Below are 10,758 nucleotides of genomic sequence, written 5' to 3' on the forward strand. Positions count from 1 at the left end.
TTTGGATGACTAAGTAGTAGAATGCTATTGATTTGAGGAGTTTACTTGTCTCGTAAAATGTAAACGGATGAAAAAGAAAATCAGTAAGATAAATGTTCTTTTCATACTAAAAAAAATTAAATACCTTCTTGGGAAAAGATTGAGTGTTTGGAAGTTTTGGACAAGTAACCTCTCTCAGTTGAGGGAAGCAAGGTGGGTATATATTCAGGAGGTGATACCGAATATCGAATTCTCGATTCAGCCATTTCGGCTATGTAGGCTATGCAACTATGCGGAACTCATGAAGTTTGTTTACCCACAAACCACAGAAAATCTGAGCAAAAAATAAACAAACTCATTGAGAGCCCAGCTCCCTCCTCGCCTACTTACTGTGAAAGTCGGAGAACCTAGTGTATCAAAAAACCTTGGAGGGAAGGGTCTATCCAAGCAGTCGCTGTTCTGGAGGGTAATTTTAAAATTTTGCGGTTGCGGTTCATGCAAATGCTATTATTTACTTCGCACCGATCAACCGCGCGGGATAACTGCAAAGTTCGGATGAGAGCAAAGTCGCAATAAAATAGTCTTCCCTAAAACTAGTAAGCATATCAAAGGTAGCTTTATTGTAAGGCTATGATCATTTAGTATCCGGGCAGTTACAAACGTGTGTATTTGAAAAACTATTCATATGATCGAAAAACTTTCTATGGAGGAAATGAAGGTGTTAGTATGACATTTAATGTAAAAATATTTAAAAGAATATTTATCAATGATTTCAAGAAATACTCTGGTTTTTTCATAAAATCTCTTTTTAATCTTTGCACACCTTTTTCAGTCATGTATTGATTTATTTTTTTTACCACAGAAGCAACACCTTTGCAAAACCATAATATTTTACACAAACTCACCTGGAAAAAGCAATTGGAATCTGGTTGGAACCTTTTCATGAATAGGCATCTCGAAGAATTTGTTCTCTTAAATCCGGTTTTAACATTTTTTTTTTGTCCAACAGAACACATCTGTCATATTGCGTAAAAACCGGATGCACAGATTACGATCTTTGGAACTGATCATTATTAGTACACCAAGTTAATAGGTGTCTACTAGTCAGGCAACACTATTTGTCTGCCGGAAATGGATTTTTTGAATTATCTAAGGAGTCTGCATTCAGTTATCCCCAATAACCATGGACTTTTTAAGATCAAGGATTGCACTCCGATGGTTGGTTTGAACTTCGTGTGGACCAAAAGTGGCTCCTCATACTTCTCAACCATTTGGTCCGAAAAAAAAATCAGAAAAAATCAACAGTTCATGAGCTTTCAAGTCAACAATGCAAAATTTTCGAGGCGCAAAATACGTAAAAGGAGCAAATTTGTGCAAAATTATTTTTACCATGTCTTTTTGCATCGTAAATATCTCAAACACACGTAAACTTAAAAATCTATCAAAAATAGGCAAGATAGTCCTTTTGATAACCAACGTAACGCTACTAAAGTTTTACATATCTAAGCTCTATAAACGTAGTTATCACCGAAAGAAAGTGCCCGGATACTAAATGATCATAGCCTTAGCAAGGTACCATTGCTTGGCTGAGGCAATTACAGGCAGCACAATATTAGACCTTACCAATTGAATCCACCCTGCAAATGTATTTTTACCAACACACTCTCCAACAGACTAGGCTGCCATGAGCCAGGATTTGTCTGTAAAATAAGATTTTTTATCGATCATTCAGACATTTTTCACAAAATACTTTGCACAAATTTACACAGAAACCGCACATATTTAAAGAATATCAACCTTTTCAAAAGAACTATATGATTTTCTACATGAAACTGAATAGTAAGAAATTGGAGAAGAGGCAGAATCACATATGCGTTTTGTCAACATTTGTATTCTTATTAGTGGGGGAACCCTGGCGAAGGATATCGAAACAAAGCAACGGCACGTTGATGCGTGAAATGCGCATTAGACTGGTTCAGCTCATCTAATCGAGTTTTTTTACGAGCGATAAAAGTTTTTGCAAGAAAGTTTTTTTCTCGGAAATTGACGTTTCGTTACTCTAACATTTTGATGCTGTCATTTTGTTTTGTTGTTGTCATTTTGTTTTGTTGTTGCAAAAAAAAATCAACTGAATGCAAGTTTTTGGGTTCAAATTTTTGGGAGTTGACGTACAGTCAGGGCCGTGCGAACGGGGGGGTTTTAGGGGTTTAACACCCCCCTCCCCCCCCCCCATGGAGATTTTTTCCAAGTTAAATTTTTACCGCAGTAACAGGAAATTACTTGATAAAAAAAAGGTGTTAAAAAATAAGTGTTTAGAAACAAGTCAGAAATTTGGCTCACCTCCGGCGGAATTTAGACTTAAATCACCGTAGGCTTGAAACATTTCATTTTACAACACTATTAGACGTTCACGTACTGAAACAAATTTTTCAATGTAAAGTTTAATTGCTATTCAATCAATCTTTTGTATTGGAACTCAAAACTTGATGTACAAAAAACCCTACATCGTCTTTAGAGTGATTAGTGTAACTAAACAAGAACAGAGTTTGAAACAAACCATTTTAACTTCAAAACTAAATTCAACTCTCACGATGGTCAACAGAATAAGCAGAAAAAATCTAATATACTCTACTTTATAAGTATAAATTTTGTTCATATTTTATGTTATTACAAATGATATGCTGGTATAAAATATTTTTCAAGAAACCAATATCAGTCTCAATTTTATTTCGCTTTTTTTGTTCTTCTAAATGCTCAACATAATATTTTAAAAGGTGTTGATAAGTTACACAAGGCCATAAAATTTACATTTTTCTTAGGTGCAATGAATTTAAAAGGTAATTTTGACAAATTTGGGTGCCCAGATTCCAAACATGCAATATTTCTATGAGCTTTTGCTATTGATATTACTTTTGAAAATAGGTAAAAATACATTCAAGAAATTTCTTCACTTCTTCGACAAAACTTCAAATAAAAACAAAACATATTTAAATAATAGTTTTAAATCAATTATCAACTTTTTTTTAAGATTCCAAGTAATTTTGAGCCCTGCAAAAAGTTATAGAACTTTTAAATTTATTTACATTTCCTTATTAATTTTTTAAAGTTTTAAACCAAATTGAATTGAAATACTTTTAAAAGCATAAACGTAATCGATTTTCAGGTTTCAACAATTTTTTTAATGAAATAAAGTTTTTTTCAATTATCTGTAGTAATGTCAACAATACGTGTAATGATACCTCTCCAATTTTTTTAAACTGTAAAATTTGACTTTTCAAGAAAATGCATCATCATTATATTTTATTTACATCATCATAATATTATTCATTAATTAAATAAAGTAAAACAAAATCAGAATCAAAATTAGATTTAGTAAGAAAAACGTAGTTTCTATTTTCTGTTCTTTCCAAGACTCAATATTTCAATAAAAAGTGACAAAACCATCAGAGCTTGTAATTTTTAACTTCAAAATATGCGATTAAAAATGTATAAACTTTTCATTTATTTTTATTGTATGAAAGCATTATTATTGAATCGATCGTGATTTTTTAATTAATTATTTCAAAATTCAAAAAATGATTCGAAGAAGTATCTTCGAGATAGTATCTTCGAAGCTAGATTTTAATGCGCAATGTTAACTTAATTTGTGTTTGCTTAGTGCTCCCATTGTTTGCACTAAAACTTGGAATACCTTATTTTTAATTTTTCAGTTTGTTATAGAAAATTCACGAAATCACTAATTTCCACCATTTTCTTTTGAGTATAATTAAACATGAAGTAATCATTTTGAACTTCAAAAATGAACTTTATTAGCCATTTATTTTAACAACTGGAAGAATTTAATTTAATTAAAAAAAATACAACCAACCTCAGACCTCGAGCACTGGCACTCTTGAAATTATATTAGACTAGCTGACCCGGTGTGCTTTGCTACACCTTTCAAAATCGAATGATATTTTCAGAATTTATTCAAATTTTTATTTTTTTGTTGGCATTATTTTAAATCAAAATATGTATAACATAATTCATAAGCAACCGCTATATCTTGATTTGTGTTAAAGATCTGATAATTTAAATCTGTTTCTTTAAGCTCCGCCCTAAAATAAGGAGAGTTCCAAAAAAAATCGTACGCAAACAATCCAACTGATAAAATCTGGTTGGTTTTGCTTCATTTGTTCTGAATTTATGCTAAAAAACTGATAAGAGAGTCCACCCCCCCCCCCTGTCCTTCCCATCCTCCTGCTAAATGGAGATCGGGATTTTTAATAATCATACTCATTTTTTTGTTCTCAAACATCATCTTGTATTATTCCATTGGTTGATAATTTTTTAAGCTTTACAACATAATTTATATGGAACCCCCTCCTTTTTTCTCCTCTCTACACTGTAAAGCGTAAGTGTCTATAACAATTGTAGAAACATATCTCGTAACCAAGTAGCTTTCTATGCCAAATTTGTTTCCATTTGTTGGCTTCGTTAGCATAAATTTAGAACTTTTGCTTAAAAAATTGTATTGGGTTTGTCCTCCCTCCTCCTATGTACCTACTCACTGAAAGGAGGATAGTGTGTCAGATAATCATAGAATCATACCAAAATGATTTTCCATGTTAAGTTTTGTCCATTTCTCGGATTTTGTAAAAAAAAAGTTTAATGTAAGCTTTCCTCTTCCCTTCCTTTATATCCAATTCTATCATCCCACTGCAAGAAAGGAATTGTTTGAAATAAAAAAAATTCTCGAATTCTCGTATTTCTGATCCCATACCAAATTTGGTTTTGTTTGCGTAGTAAATTCTTGAGTTATGCATAAACTTGAAAGGAAGTACCATCCCTTCTTCCGTTCTCCCCATTGAATGGAGGGGAGAGTTTAATATTCATGAAGTATTTTTCGTACTCATATACTTTTTTATGCCAAATTTATCTTTCCGCTGAAAAAAGTGGGGCTTCAATTTATAATAGAAACATTTTTCGTATCTAAATACCCTCACATGTCAAAAATGGTTCAATTGGCTCGATCAGCTCTCCAGTTATGCTGAAAATTGTGAAGAAGAACCCTCCTCCCCTTTTCATCCACCTCTTTGAAGGAGTGAGGGATACCAAATATTCATAGAAGCATTTCTCGTACCCAAATATCGTTCCATGCCAAATTTGGTTCCATTTGCTGTTGTAGTTCTTGAGTTCTGCAGTAAAAATTGTATGAAACTCCTCCCTCCCTTCTTCCTTCTCCCCGCTGGAAGATGGAAGGGGTCTCAAATAATCATTAGAACATGTCACGTTCCCAAATACCCACCCATGCCAAATTTGGTTCCATTTGCTTAATTAATTCCTGAGTTATGTAAAAAATTATAATAGAGGCCCTCCCCCCTTTACATCTCCCTACAGAAAAGAGGGAGGGGTCTCAAATAATCATATAAATAGTTTTTGTATCCAAATACCCTCCCATGCCAAATTTGGTTCTATTTGCTTTATTAGTTTTTGAGTTATGAAAAAAAATATAAAAGAGGCCCCCTCCCCCTTTCTACTGGAAATAGGGAGGGGTCTCAAATAATCATTGAAATATTTTACGTATTCAAATACCTTCCCATGCCAAATTTGGTTCCAATATCTTGATTAGTTTTTGAGATATATGAAAAATTGTAAAGTAGCCCCCCTCCCCCCTTCCTTTCAGCCCACTGAGAGGGGGGAGGGGTACCTAATATTCAAAGAAATATTCCTCTTTCCCAAATACCACCCCATGCCAAATTGGATACCATTGGCTTGATTTGTTTTCGAGTTATACAAAAAATTGTCTTTTGTTTGGGAGACCCCTCCCCCCCTTCATGAGAGAGGGAGGGTTCTCAAACCATAATAGGAACCTTCCGCTGCCTCCAATACCCCCACCTGCCAAGTTTTACGCAAATCGGTTCAGTAGTTTCCGAGTCTATAGGGAACAGACAGAAAGACAGACAGACAGAAATTCATTTTTATATATATAGATAGGTTGATTCTTCTTTTTATGAATTTAAATAAACCATTGACTATTGAATAAATTCTTCAAGTTCATAATGAATTTTTTTCCCTTGTCAAAAATTCACATTTCGAATCGCAATTTAATATTTTTAGTTCAAATTCAAAATTAAAATTAATCATAATTAATTTTTAAAGTATTTTTATTTATTTTAGAACTCAGATTTTTCTAAATCTGTATTTAGGAAATATTTATTTCAAGTTTGAAAACTAGGCTGAGAAATTCTTTTTAAGTACATTTCTAGTTCAGAATTAGGTACAGCATTTTTTAAAAATTATTAAATAACTTACAGAAGATAGAATTGATTTGAAACTATCATTGTGAATTGTTTTGAAAATTTTGATTTATTTTATCAGTCAAATTTATTATTATTTTTAGTTTGTGTGGTATACTCATGATACCACACAAACTCAAAAAATAATGGTGTTAGAAATCCATTTCCTAATCTATTGTGTATTTGCGGTACTGTGATTATTTTTAGCTAAATTTGAATCTTGAAACCCCCACTCCCACCCCCCCCCCCCCCCCTCATTTTGTTGAAAATTCACTGAGAGTTTATAAAAATGAAACAATCATGAGTCAATTTTGAAAACTTATGTGGGAGGAATCACAATATGAGCGGGTTCGATTTTGTAGAATTTTGAACAAATTTATGTTCAAAAAATCTATCAAATTCGATTTTTTATTGAAACTTGTATTGAGATCAAACCAGGGACTCATGAATTCTGGTTAGTTGTTAGAGTAGTTATTGATTCCAATTCAAAGAATCTCTGAAAACTGGAGAAGTTTTAGTTTTATTTTTCAAGGATCTCTCAGTGACCATTCTGTAGAGCAAAGCGTTTGGTCGTATGTGAGATATTGCAGTTTAAATGAAAGAAGTTCAAAAAGTCTTAATTTCATAGAATTTATATATCACATGTGTCAAATACTTAAGAAAATGTTCAATGTCATCAGATAAAAGAATCAAAAATAATCAAATCTCAAAATATAAAATTTTGAAGAAACTATGTCATTGGAGTTGAACGTTAGATATTTATGTGTTAAGTTGGAGATATTCTTGCGTGCACCCCAACTTCTGTTAAATAATGCACGGTACTGTTAGAAAATGATTTGTAAAACACCAAACACTTAGCTAAAAAAGCCATAAATTCCTTGACAATTAAAACCATGCATTATAAGCAATGCTGAATACATTCAAGTAATATATTAATATGAATATACTTTTTGATCTTATCTCCCAGCACATTAAGTTCCTAGCTTCAATGAGGTCAAAAAAATCAAAATTGCTTTTAAATCAATTATGTTCATTCTCTTTGAGTCCAACTGTGGTCAGCAAAAAATAGTAAAAATGAACCGATCTAATTCCAATTATTGCAAAACGGTTTCCGATTCTTGTTGCAAAATTACGACGAATTATGGGGGCAGAGCAATTCGATTTCAATTGAAAATTGACAAATTTATACAAATCAGATTAGTTTGAAATCATTTTTCTTATTTTATCTCAACATTTTTCTGTTGGATTTTATGATTCTGATCGTTACATGAATTGACAGGAAGCGTTAAAGCAAAGAAACATGTTGGGGGGATCACTAAGTTGATCATCATCCGACAGCAGAATCTCAAAACAACTTGCTAAATTATTTATTTTGTATTACAAACATTCGAAACCAATCCTTTCCTTTCCGAGTTCATCTTTGCTCCTCGAATGGTAGCTGCTCCAGCACGTCCGTGGCTGCCTTCATTCAACCTTCCTTTTATTGACGGGCCAATGTTTGACGCACCTTTATCCAGCTTTCATCGGCCTAGCGACCTACCTTCCTACGCTCAATAACTGGCTCTGAACAAAGGAAAAGGAAAAGGTTAAGTAAAAGGAAACTGCTTAATGGTTTTTCCGTGGGAGCGAAGAGTGTATTGTGTTTCTCCCTTTTCGAAATGGACTTTGCTATCGACTTGCTCCTAGTGGCTGGTTGGTGTCTTTTTACCTTTTGCCAACCATGAGAGACTACGGAAAGGGTTCTGGGTTATTATTTCTCCTTATATCACTGTGATTTGATCAAATCAAATGTTTGCTTCAATATTTGATTAAATAGATTTTTCCCGCACCTTCAGTCCTACCAACCGTTTATGAATAAATGATTTTTTGATCTGAAATGCCGATTATCTAAAAAAGGAGCTTCGATGCTAAGCTCAACACAAAACTTCCGCTCAGATAGGAAAAAAATCGTTTTCGATGGTGATTTTGCGTGCTCATCAAATATTCATCCTAGCCCGGAAAGTTCGGAATAGAGGAAAAAATTGTCGGATGAATGTAACTATTTTGGCACTGCGGTCGCTCGATTATGATGGTCGACACCTGTCGGAAACTGGATTTTTATTCTCGCTTATCCAGCCGGGGGCAAACGGAAATTCGCTCTTCAACCATACGTGACAGCTTTCCGGGGCTACCTTAACAAACTAGAACGATGGTAAATTGAGCAAAAAAAAAACTTTGAAGCCTAGAGCCATGCAAACAGGACTGCGAGGCAGTTTTTATCATACACAATTTTCCCGGGGCCTCCTTCAGGGACTAACACGTTGAGAGTGCTAGAGGAAAATTGAATTTTTATCGGTTATTCATCTACAGTTTCCCATCGGGAGGACCCAGGAAAGAAGAAGTGAGAGTGAAATATGCAAGAGTAATAGCGATGGGACTTAAAAAACTTTAACGTTTTTACATGAAAACTGATTGGCCAAACGGGCAATCCAGTCCAATGCAAGGCTAAACGGCTGTGAGATTCACCTGATAGTCATGCCGATGGTTGACGATGAATAAGAGCGACAAGAAATCGATTAGTTTCATGAATGAAATTAAACCTTGTTTGAAGCGAGCTTGCCAGATTGCCCAGTTTAATTCCGGGTTTGCCCGGAAATTTCATACAAAATTTGGGAAAATTCCGGTCCGGCCCGATTGCCCGGATTTCATATAAAAAGTCCAAATTTTGCCCGGATTAATTCACTTTATTTGCCAAATAAAACAAAAATAAACTAAATGTGTTGTAAATTTGTATACACGTACGTCGCAAATGAAATTTTTGAGCGAGGTTATAAAAATATTCATAAAAGGTTTTTTGGTAGTCTAAGTACAATTTAAAATCTTCTTATAAGTTTCTCTGGGAAAAAAAATTTTTTTCAAGTTTTTTTTTATTTTTGTTGAGTTTTTTCTGGGTGTCGACCAAACTTGCCCGGATATTGCCGGATTTTTGGTTCACAATTTTGAAATCAAATGCTCGGATTTTGCCAGGTTTTTAGAAAAAACTGCCCCGATTTTTGCGGCCTGGATACGTGCTGAAAAATTCTGGCAACCTCTGTTTAAGCAAAAGCTGGAAAAAGAAAAACAATGCCAATCCGAGAGAATTTTGCATAAAAGATAGTTGATCGTGAATCCATTTCATCATTTTTTTTTTTCTGGAAAATTCAGCAGCTCCCCTTCTTCTGCCAGCACGAAAGTCCAACTTTATAAGCCTATAAAAAATTGTGATATTTTTCAATAAAAGAGAATTGATCGTTTATTCATCGGCCCTTACCTTTGACCACAATCAAACAAAATTGAAAGATATGAATGAAACTATTTTTGGTCAAATAACTTTTTATTTCATATTTTAAAAGTCTTAAAAAAAGCATTAGGTATAATAGTTTGTCTACAACCCCATAGTAATTGCAAACATTAAGGCGAAAAGTAACTTCTAGATTTTGTCTATCAATTCCATCTACGAAGCATCGAAAAAACATTCGAACGAATTTTGTTGAAGTGGCTTAAATACAGCCCAAAACCTAAAATCATGTGCTAAGACATTGGCCACTTGTTGTTATATATATAGCGATTGTCATTTGAAGTTTTGATCGGTTGCGGCACAGAGAACAGACGTACAAGCTAGCTCACGAAACTTGTGTAAAATTTCCAGCGATCGATCGCACCAATTTTTGTTTTTTGGCTGGGCCACCAGATGTCTCCAAACACACCGAAGAGAACTGTCAAAACCAAACTGTTTTGAACAGGTCGTATGAACTGTTTGGTATGTTTCAAGAAAATTGCTGTTAAAGTTTCGTAACACTTTCGTCCAGTTGCATAATGGAAAAATATCTTAAAAGTTAATCGCTATTGAATTCAAGCTACAAGTGCTGAATTTTGGACAATGGTATGCTAAATTGATACTTGAAAGTTACCCGCTTCGAGAAGTGAATTAGTACTGATGGGTAAGACTGATCGACAAGAATGTTCCTAATTGACTGCATAGCCAATTCGTGCTCTGGCGATAACCGCTTAAGAAGTGCAAAAACTTATTGTTAAACTGTAAGCTATTTGGACTGCCTCAGTAAATATTGACTTTTTTCGATGAGTGAAACAATATTTTTTTATTAACGTAACGCTTCGGGTTATTCCGGGGGAAATCTGATGATGGGTTAAGAAGAAAAGTATCCCGAAACGTTACGTAAATTTTAAAATAAAAAAAAGTTGTTACAGTCTCCGAAAAACATTAATATGTAAAAACCGTTTAAAATAAAGGATGTAAAATTCTCTCCAGGCATAAGTAACTCTTATGACATTTAACTAGCAATGAATTGAACCCGTCTATTTTAAAGCAGCATTAGTTTAATTGTTAATGAGTTCATATACGATTGCGCCTTTTCGAAAACTGGTCACTTGAAAATTTCATTTGTAACTTTTAAACGGCGCTATAGATGGCACTGTTTCAAGTCAATTTTTAACGTATTTTTTGGATGTCAGCATTTGAAAT

This window comes from Uranotaenia lowii, chromosome 2, assembly GCF_029784155.1.
Source record: "Uranotaenia lowii strain MFRU-FL chromosome 2, ASM2978415v1, whole genome shotgun sequence".
NCBI lineage: Eukaryota > Metazoa > Arthropoda > Insecta > Diptera > Culicidae > Uranotaenia > Uranotaenia lowii.